Source organism: Palaemon carinicauda, chromosome 12, assembly GCF_036898095.1.
Source record: "Palaemon carinicauda isolate YSFRI2023 chromosome 12, ASM3689809v2, whole genome shotgun sequence".
NCBI lineage: Eukaryota > Metazoa > Arthropoda > Malacostraca > Decapoda > Palaemonidae > Palaemon > Palaemon carinicauda.
This window is the reverse complement of record NC_090736.1, coordinates 141,885,008-141,897,092: the sequence shown is the minus strand read 5'-3', so window position 1 is coordinate 141,897,092 and position 12,085 is coordinate 141,885,008.

Genomic DNA, 12,085 nt, shown 5'->3' with positions numbered 1-12,085 from the left:
TCTCTATCTTGAGCCTTTAATTCAATACTGATCCATTCATAATCTCTCACTTCACGCTTCATAGTCCTCAGTCATGTAGACCTGTGTTTTCCAACTCTTCTAGTGCCTTGTGGAGCCCAGTTGAAAGTTTGGTGAACTAATCTCTCTTGGGGAGTGCAAATAGCATGACCAAAACATCCCCATCTACCCCTCACCGCGATCTTATACTCATATAGTACTCGAATAATCTCTCTTATAGTTTCATTTCAAATCCTATACTGCCATTTAACTCCCAAAATTCTTCTGAGAGCTTTGTCCTCAAATCTACAAAATCTATTGGATATTGTTTCATTGTCATGCCATGATTAATGTCCATACAGTAACACCGATCTCACTAAACTGATATATTGCCTGATTTTATATGTACGCGTAATTTCAGGCGATTGAATTTCCAAATTTTACTTAACCTATCCATTGTCTGATTTTCTTTTTTTCAGTCTTTCATTAAACTCAAATTCTAAAGATTCTGTATTAGAGATCATAATTCCTAAATATTTAAATGATTCCACCTCATTAATCCTTTCTCCTTCCAATGATATTTCATCTTACATTACATATTCAGTTCTTATCATCTGTCTTTAATCTATTTATCTTGAGCCAACCTCATGATAATCAAGCTTTGCAAGTCCTGTGGTGTTCTGATAATAAAGGATAGCGTCATCAGCATACTCTAGGTCAGCTAATTTCCTCTTAACAATTCATTCCAATCCTTCTCCGCCATCCCCAACTGTTCTATGCATTACAAAATTCATGAGGAGGGTAAAAAACATAGGTGACAACACATTCCCTTAGAGTACTCCACTGTTCACTGCAAATTCATTTGAAAGGACTCCACTAACATTAACTTTGCACTTGCTATGCTCATGAACACACTTCAAATTTACATATTCAAGAGGAACTCCATAATAACGCAGGACTCCCCACAAAATTGACAGGTGCACACTATCAAAGGCTATTTCATAGTAAAAAAAAAAAAAAAAGAAAAAAAAAAAAACCATCAAAAGTGGATTTCTATATTCTATACATTGCTGTACCGCATTTCTTAAAATGAAAATTTTGTCAGTACATCTTCTACCTTTTCTAAATCCTGCTTTTTCATTCAGTTAGTCGACTGCTTTTATATTGATATCTAAACTATAAAAGTGTTATCAGTAAAAAAAAGAGAGAGAGAGAGAGAGAGAGAGAGAGAGAGAGAGAGAGAGAGAGAGAGAGAGAGAGAGAGAGAGACTTACTGCCAACACTTTCATAATTTACGTGTTAATTTAGATAACAGTTGATAAAACTATAAATGTTATCAGAGAGAGAGAGAGAGAGAGAGAGAGAGAGAGAGAGAGAGAGAGAGAGAGAGAGAGAGAGAGAGAGAGGGGGGGGACTTACTGCTATCACTTTCATAATTTACGTGGTAATTTAGACAACAGTTGATAGAAAAACAAAATGTTAATATTTATTACGATGTTATCGCACAAGCTATTTTCAAGAGAACCATTACTACAAAACACTTCTTTCGATGTGTAAAGCTTGTTCCTAACGCCGAAGTCTTTCGAAAATCCGTGACTTAAGCTTTCTTAGAAACACTAAAGATTGGCCTTTAAAGGAACTATTGGAATCGTTTATACTTAATCGTGAATAAACGTAGATTTAATGTACACGTCAAAATTTTGATTACATCATAGATCATTTCTTAATAAACTCATATTTGAATTGAAATATTTATATAGTCATTGAACATTTTTCAGAATCATACGCCAATAAAATCACATAAAAGAAAAACTTTTTACTGAAGAAATAATGTTCATTTTCAAGTATACGCTTTTTACGAAAGCATCTGCTGTAAACCTTGATGTAAACACAACGCTGGATTCGTTCTTGGAATAGTTTCAACGGGACTTAACAGTTCCGGAATTATATTAGTAATCTATTGTTGCACGATAAATGTTAACCAAATGACTGCAAAAATCTACCGGAAGTAAATATAGACGGCGGTAGGCTATTTAATATGAATATATACGAGTATGTAAAAACTATCCTTTTTAATATTATTATTATTAATTGCTAAGCTACAACCCTAGTTGGAAAAGCAGAATGCTATAAGCCCAGAGGCTCCAACAGGGGAAATAGCCCAGTAAAAAAAGAAAAATAAGGAAAATGAAATATTCTAAGAGTAACAATAAAAAAAGTATATCCTATATAAACTATAAAAACAAGTGGAAGAGAAATAAGATAGAATAGTGTGCCTGAGTGTACCCTCAAGCAAGAGAACTCTTAACCCAAGGCAGTGGAAGACCATGGTACAGAGGTTATGACACTACCCAAGACTAGAGAACAATGATTTAATTTTGGAGTGCCCTTCTCCTAGAAGAGCTGCTTACCATAGCTAAAGAGTCTCTTCTACCCTTACCTACAGTAGAGGAAAGTGGCCAGAACAATTACAGTGCATTAACCCCTTGGGTGAAGAAGAATGTCCATTGACCTTGCTGGGAGCAATGGATAGCGGACATCCTCGGATTTTTTAATATGAGAGGATGCAGTGAATCTCTCAAAATTCCATTTCCAATAGTATTGATGTTATAAAAGTCTATTAAAAATAAAATTGGCTTGGTATTCATGGAAAGTTGCTAATCTTGGTAGACATTGAGAGATCTGACGATTTGGGATTTATTTTCAGTCTAAATCAAGAAATTTCTAGCAAATCAAATGTTATGTCATTTACGCACAAAAAAATGTGAAGCTTTAACAATAACGTTTATCGTCTGTATTCTATATCAAAACTAATAAAATATATAAGATCCAACTCGACTCAATTTGAACTTGCTCTGATTTCTGAACAAAACATATCACCTCTACACTCAGCATCATCTACATTTAATTACTTCCTCTGTCATGTTACCTATCATCATCATCTCCTCCTGACCCATTGACGCAAAGGGCCACGGTTAGATTTCGCCAGTCGTCTCTACCTTGAGCTTTTAATTCAACACTTCTCCATTCATCATCTCCTCCTTCGCGCCTCATAGTTCTTAGCCATGTAGGCCTGGGTCTTCATCTCTTCTAGTGCCTTGTGGAGCCCAACTGAACGTTTGGTGAACTAATCTCTCCCCTGGGGAGTGCGAAGAGCATGCCCAAACCATCTATATCTACCCCTCATCATGATTTCATCCACATATGGCACTCTAGTAATCTCTCTTATAAGTTTCATTTCTAATCCTGTCCTGCTATTTTACTCTCAATATCCTTCTGAGAGTTTTGTTCTCAAATCTACTAAATCTATTGGAGATTGTTTCATTGCCATACCATGACTCAAGTCCATGTTACTTATCCCAGTATTGAAAATAGATGGGCAAAGGGATGATAAATGGTGTTATTAAACTCTCACTTCTAATCCTTCAGTCTCTCCAACAGTGTGCCTTATTCTGGTGTACACATTCCTGTAAGTCATATGACTCACCAGTACATACTTCTCTTGGAAAATCTCACTCATATTCATCCAAATTCCCTTAGCGTCTTGGGAATGCCATGGTCTAGAGTACCTATCCCTTTCTAGGTCTATAAACACTATATATAAATCCATTTGCTTCTCTCTGAATTGTTCGTTGATTCTTTATACAGTAGGCCTACATATTATTTCCTCGTACTAATTATTTTTCGTGATTTGCAGATAAGGGTTCTTTTATTGCTTGCATTGCAATGACAATAATAATAATAATAATAATAATAATAATAATAATAATAATAATAATAATAATAATAATAATAATAATAATAATAATAATAATAATAATAATAATAATAATAATAATACAAGTTAAGCTAAGCTGCAACACTAGTTCGAAAATCAGGATGCTGTAAGCCCAAGGGCCCCAACAGGAAAAATAGACCAGTAAGAAAAAGAAATAAGGAAATATACTACAAGACAAGTAATGAACGATTAAAATAACACATTTCAAGTAACGACATTATGTTAGAACTTTCATATAAATTTATAAACTATAAAAATCAAGATTAAGAGAAATAAGATGGAATAATAATAATAATAATAATAATAATAATAATAATAATAATAATAATAATAATAATAATAATGATAATAATAATAATAATAATAATATTTCATAGATATTTCTAGCCATTTTCAATGTTATTTTGCAAAAAAAAAAAAATCCCTTTTCCGTCTGTACAAGCATTTTTATAAAGCCTGTTTAGAGTAAATCAAACAGCAAAGGCATTATTTTTCATTCATTTTTTTCATATTAACGCTCGCATATTGTCCTGTCCGTATTGTTCCTCCATTTATTTGGAAGAGAATACCACAACAACAGCAATAATAATAATAATAAATTAATAAAAGCAGAGGATGCACATTTGCATATTGCGCACGCACATACGCAGAGAGAGAGAGAGAGAGAGAGAGAGAGAGAGAGAGAGAGAGAGAGAGAGAGAGAGAGAGAGAGAGAGAGAGAGAGATGGTTTCAACCTGCTGTTATCCCTCCCATTTTCACTTTACGAAATATTATGGTAAACAAAAGGTTAGAGAATATTACAGCTTTGAAGACCAAGTTGTGGAATGATCTTCCTAATCGGGTAGCTGAATCGGCAGAACTTCAAAAGTTCAAACTTGCAGCAAATGTTTTTATGTTGAACAGGCTGACAATTATTATTATTATTATAATAATGATTATTATTATATAAGTCCTTTTATAGTTTATATATGAAATATCTGTTTTGATGTTGTTACTGTTTTTAAAATAATTCATTATTTACTTATTTCCTTTCCTCACTGGGTTATTTTTCCCTGTTGGAGCCCTTGGGTTATAGCATCTTGTTTTTCAAACTAGGGTTGTAGCTTAGATAATGATAACAACAACAACAATAATAATAATAATAATAATAATAATAATAATAATAATAATAATAATAATAATAATAATAATAATAATAATAATAATAATAATAATAATAATAATAATGCTAGTGGTTTCCAAGGGTAAGGATATGTAGTGTTTGGTTTCAGATGACAATCTTTAGAAAACATGAACCTTACTTGCAAAGCTTTCTCTCTCTCTCTCTCTCTCTCTCTCTCTCTCTCTCTCTCTCTCTCTCTCTCTCTCTCTCTCTCTCTCTCTCTCTCTCTCTCTCAGGTGTTAAGCTGACCTCAGGGCTTTCACGTGGAATGCCCGTGGCCTAGATCTATTGGCCTTGGCCTAGACTAAACCTCTTTGACCTTGACCGGGATTCAACCGATTTAACCCCCTACTAGGAAAGGTTGCCACTCAATTGTCCTCTATGTGGGTACCAAAAACTAGTTTATTCCAAATTATAATCAATATGACATACATGACCAAATAATAATCTATTTGTGTTTACAAACCTTTATGAAAAATACATATATAAAAATAGACATTTCTCATCGGTTATAGCATAGAACCAGAAGTAGTTTGTTCATAAATATTTTTTAATTGAAAGAAACGACGGATTACTATGCATAGTAGATAGATTAAATAGCTGTATATAATTTAATTTCTTGGAAACTATAATATTTATGACACATTCTTTCTTCATCTACTTACATAATATACACAATCCTTTTCATCTGATAATAGTTCTCTCTCTCTCTCTCTCTGTCTCTCTCTCTCTCTCTCTCTCTCTCTCTCTCTCTCTCTCCTCTCTCTCTCTCTCTCTCTCTATATATATATATATATATACATATATATATATATACATATATATATATATATATATATATATATATATATATATATATATATATATATATATATATATATATATAAGTGCAATAATTACAGAGGCATCACATTTATATCAGCTGTCATGAAAATATATAGCATGCTTATTCTAAAGAGAAAGATTGATGAAAAGCTGAGAGATGAACAAGCGGGATTTAGAAAAGGTAGAAGTCGTACTGACCCAATTTTCATTTTGAGATACATCAAGCAATGTGTAGAATATAGAAATCAACTTTTGATGGCATTTGTGGACTATGAAAAATCCCTTGATACTGTGCACAGGCCAATTCTGTGGAGAGTCCTGCGTTCCTATGGAGTTCCTCTTAAATATGAAAATTTGATTAAGTCTGTTCATGAACATAGCCAGTGCAGAGTTGATGCTAGTGGAGTCCTATCAGACGAATTTGCAAAGAACAGTGGAGTATTCCAAGGGAACTGTGTGAACCACGTGGGTTTGTTTACAGCCGAACCAGGTCCTCAGCTGAACCATGACAGATTCTATAATCCCCAGGGGGAATAGTTGACCGTATCACCCTTGTCAATCGCTTTCTTGTTAGGTCTAAGAGAGGTTTGTCATAAATCTCACAAATGGCAGGTATGTTTATCATAATAATAGCCATAGACCCCCCAAAAAGGGAGTTATATTTAATAAGATATTCTATTTAATATACCTATACACATTTTCACAACTCATTTTATTTCAATCATGAACATACCATAGTAATCAAGAGTATGTAAAGAAAATGAAAAACTATAGCTATAACCGTATGAATGGGAATGCTTTTAATTGAAGGAATAAATTGGTATTACTTTTTAAAACCAGATTTAAACTAGATATATCATTAGATATTTAGGAACATCGTATCCATAATGGAAAATACTCAACGAAGTTAAGAAATAGGCTAATAGCATCCTGGTTTTCCAACTATGATTGTAGCTTAGCAAATAATAATAATAATAATAATAATAATAATAATAATAATAATAATAATAATAATAATAATAATAATAATAATAATAATAATAATAATAATAACAGTAGAAGCAAAACTACAATTCTGAGACTAAAAGAGCCGCGGGGAAAATAAAGAACAGATGGTTAAGCCACCAGCTCAATTTTACTGTTGCTTACCATCGTCTATCGAATTGAACCAATCCAAAGTTTGCCCAACCGCTTCCTTATTCCATTTACAACCAGTCAATGTCACTCTTCATTATTTCCCGTGGTAGGCCTGCATATCAAGAGTGAATCTAGAGTTGGGAAGATTAATTTTCTTTTAAACAAACATAATCTAACAAGTTGGAAATAGAATGCAGACGTAAATTAAATGGAAGTATCAATAGTTTTTCTCTCTCTACTACTGCCTTCATTGCCCTACTGTCAGGAATCTGTTACCTCAAGGACAAAATTTACTTCAAACCTGTCAATATTTACTCAAGATGACCACCTAGACGTAATTTTGACTCCTCCACACTCTGGTGGCTGCTAAACTGTCTGTTGCAGTTGTTGTGATAATGGAATACGATCTCATATATGTTATTTTTGTAACTGAGATACTGATGATTCAATGCTGTAATTTTTCTTTTTTCTGTTGATTCCTGATGTACTGTATGTAGCTGCTGATATGTAACTTTGTTTGACGTCTTTGGGCGTAATAAATTCATTAAATAATCTCTCTCTCTCTCTCTCTCTCTCTCTCTCTCTCTCTCTCTCTCTCTCTCTCTCTCTCTCTCTCTCTCTCTCTCTCTCTCTCTCGAAGTCAACCCAAGGTCTAGACAGGATTAATATTAATCCTGGGTCTAGGTATCTCAACCGTGGCTGCTTTCCGAACCGGACTACTTTCAAGGGGTGGAGCTTGGGAAATACTTGGGATTTAGATGGACGAGTCAGAGCTGTGTGATAATCCATACCTTTTATGAACGACTTCAAATACAACTTGACCTCTTGGCATTAAGTGATGGTTTCACTGGTAAATGTAGTGTGCATATAGGCCGTGTACGACGTTGACTTAAACACTTGTTTTTGGAGTGACGTCGGAGGGACGGCAGTGTTTCGTGTGGTATTTTTTAGAGCAAGAACTAATACGTTAAAACTAAATAAATAGACACAATGGAGGGAATGTAAACTGTAATTTTTGTGAAAATGAGGAGGAAGATTTGATACATTTTTTGTTATTTTGCCAGGAATATAGAAAAGAAAGGAATGAAGTAATTGAGCTACAACAACCATATGACGAAGACCCAAAGAAAATAGTAGGATTATTTTCATTTGGTGAAACAAATATAGAAAAGAAAAAAGAAGTATTAAACATAATGTGGAAGAAAAGACAAAACAGTACAAGAAGATAAGCGTTTGAGGCGCCGTTATAAAGGCTATGCCTCACCCCAGAACCTGAACCTATAATCTCGTTTTACTGACAAAGTTAATAGCATTAGCAGAAAAAATATCACATTGATAAGAAATATTGAAATTGAATCACTTGTATATGTAGATGATATAATGTTTCCCTCAGGAAGGAAAGATGGTATCGAAAGTGCCATAAGTAACTGTCATAGCCTAGAGACCCTAAAGAAATTCACTATAAACACCAACCCCAAAAAATCGGGTGTATTAAGAATTAACAAAAGAAAGAAAGAGAAAGAGGTGGAGATTGAAACAAAAGTGAAGAACGGAAAAGTAAGTTTAGTTAAGGAATATAAGTATCTGGGTGAATGGTATACAGAGAAGGGAAACAAAGAATTGAGTATCAGTAAAAAACCCCAGAGGGTTGCATATATGACCCAAGAAATAAGAAAATATGGGGATACGAGAAAAGTTGGAAAGATGGCATTGGAAGTCAGAAAGAAAATATATGAAACAGTAGTTGTACCAACAATATTTGCCAACGTGGAGACCTGGAGTGTAATTAGGGACAAAGATATGAAAGATCTAGAAAACCTCCAATACAAGATAATAAGAAATATGTATGAACTACCTGCGAGTACTCCATATTGGGGCATACTTGCAGAAACAGGAATATGGCCGGTGTCCTGCAGAATAGAATATAAGAAGTTAATGCTCTTCCATAACATCATAAACTCCGAGGAAAAAAGATTAGTAAGAGAGATAATTGAGGATCAGTTGAAGAACCCGTATGGGAAGTGCTGGAGCAAGAGCGTAGAAGAAATCTGCAGTAAATATGGGATGGAAGTGGAAGAAATAAGAAGTTGGGGGAAAAGGACCCTGAAAAAAGAAATCAAGAAAAGAATTATAGAAAAAATAGAAGAAACTATTGAAGAAAAAAAGAAAATAATGAAAAAATTAAGATTTATTAAAGGAAATGGCCCTATGCCTTATATCAGAGAAATGTATCTGGATAAGGCATCCCTTGTGATGAAAGCAAGATTAAATATGCTCAACTTAAAAGCAAATTTCAGGGGAAAATATGATGACAATTTGTGTGATCTATGCAAAGAGGAAGAAGACACCACCGAACATTTATTTTTATGCCCAAAGTTAGAACAGCTAAAGAATGTAGAATTAAGTTTAGGTATGCTAAAAAATCCTAGCAGGGATCTGGCTGCATTTATAGATAGGGCAAGGAATATAAAAGAAGAGTTTAGGAAGCCCAAACTGATGACCACAACAGGTTTCCAAAACTGATGATAGCAAGGTGTTATCCTATCCAATTTCAAAGTATAAGGGAATAAAAGTAAAGATTGTGAAGCTCATTATGATATTAATTTATTTAAGGCACAGATGATATAAACTTAATAACAATAATAAGAATAAGCTTAGAAGCTTTGCACCTATCTATAAAGAGATAGAGTGCCCGCAAACTTATTTTGCGGAGTGAGCAATAAGGAACCAGGTACTTCAAAATGGACAACGGGGAAATGAATGAAGGTATGTGTTTTTATAGCACATAGCCATAGTAGTGTTTCACTGTTGCTTACATCACATAGCGTCGATAGTATTTTCAAAAGATTTACTCATATACAGATGCAAGTGGAAGGACATGTCTGAGGCATTTGTCCGGCAATGGACTAGCAACGGCTGATATATATATATATATATATATATATATATATATATATATATATATATATATATATATATATATATATATATATATATATATATATATATATCAGCCGTTGCTAGTCCATTGCCGGACAAATGCCTCAGACATGTCCTTCCACTTGCATCTGTTAATGGTCTTCCATGCCATTTTACACCAGTAAATTATCTTAGTTCGCAACCCATCGTCTTCTCTTCCTAGCCCCTGCTTTTTTTTTTTTCTTTTTGCAATTTCCAGGGACCCATTCTTTTATTCTTCTCCTTCTATTATCCGTCATTCTCATTATACGTTCAAGCCGTGTCCATTTGTTTTTCTTACATATTGTTAGAATGTCCTCAACTCAAGTTTGCTCTCGCATCCATGTTGCTCTATTTTCTGTCTCTTAGGCGTTATTCCCATCATTATTGTTTCTATAGCTCTTCGAGTTATAACAAGCTTATGTTCTAAGGCTCCAAGTTTTTTATGCATAAGTTAATGCAGGTAGGGGCATGATTAAATGCTTTTCTTTTAAGAAAAAGTGGTGTTCTACTTTTCATGATCTCACTTTGTTTCCCAAGAACTCCATGCCAATTTTTCTTCTCTCAAGGGGTTAATTACTGCACTGTAATCGGTCAGTGGCTACTTTCCTCTTGGTAAGGGTAAAAGGGACTCTTTAGCTATGGTAAGCAGCTCTTCTAGTCTTGCTTAGTGCCATAACCTCTTTCACTGCCTTGGGTTAGAGTTCTCTTGCTTGAGGGTACACTAGGGCACAATGTTCTCTCTTGTTTCCCCCCCCCCTCTTGTTTTGTTAAGTTTTTATAGTTTATATAGGAAATATTTATTTCAATATTGTTGTTGTTCTTAAAACAATTAATTTTTCCCTTGTTTCCTTTCCTCACTGGGCTATTTTCCCTGTTGGAGCCCCTGGGCTTATAGCATCCTGCTTTTCCCACTGGGGTTGCAGCTTAGCAAATAGTAATAATAGTAGTGCTTATCCTTCTTTTGATTTCGGTCTCATGTCCTGAGGAAACACTATTTTTTTGGGAGCCCTCTTATTCGAAGACCTCGGTTACAGCAAATCCGACGGTAACAATCTTTAGTACTGGATATAGTGTTCTATTTATTTCATATTATCTATATTACTTGGGTTGAGAAAGCTATTCAGAGGCGAGGTTCCACATATAGATTTTTCGGTTTTTTATCCTTTTAACTTCATGTTCGGGCATATATTTTCTGCAACAAAAACATCGTTCCAATGAAATTTGTTTTAGCACATTTAAGACCAATAAAAAATTTTCGGCTACAGTTTTCTTGTATCAAATTAATAAATCAAAATAAATCATCGACTTCTCTCGACTTTTAACATTCGTTTGAACTGGACCAGTTTTAATATAGTCACTGCTTAAAATATAGTTTTCTATATACTGTATGCAACCAACGAACTTTCTATGATCATATAATGTATAACTGCAATCTTTCTCAAAAATCACTTTTTACCAACATGTTCTATTTCTATCGTATCTCGGTATTGGTTTGATCTGTTTTTATTTAATTCATAGAAAATTTGGGTAAAGTTTTACAAGCTACAGGGTATCATTTCGAACATTTGAACAGAATTTTTTTGTTTTCCTGTAACAAATAACGTGATTTAACTGAATTTTACCTTCATTTCAACCGCAAACATACAGAACCAGTTCGACTAACTTCAAGTTTGAGATGAAGGTGAAAACCGGTTAAATCACGTTATTTACTAGAGGAAAACATACATTTTCTGTTAAAATGTTTAAATATAATTGCTCTTGTTCCGCCGAGGGGTAGCTTCGCTCGCCAGAAAACAGACATCAAGCTCGTATATACTGGCAAACGGTAGTGTTGAGCTGCGCACGGTATTAAAAAAAAAAAATTTAAAAAAAATAAAATAAAAATAAAACTATTATATACCGCTTCACTGGTATGTTTTCCCTACCCAAAAAAACCCGAGTTCCCCAATATCGGCGGATATATATATATATATATATATATATATATATATATATATATATATATATATATATATATATATATATATATATATATATATATATATATATTTCTGAAACAATTCATTTTCGACAGGAACGAGTGTCATTTTCGAAGAGAACAGACCTTTTTCTATTGAAAAAAAAGGTAGTTTTATTCCCTAAGTTATATTTTTAATGTACGCAGGAGGATCTGGCCGCCGATATACAATTGCTCCAATTTAAACTTAAGCCATGGTCTGTTTCC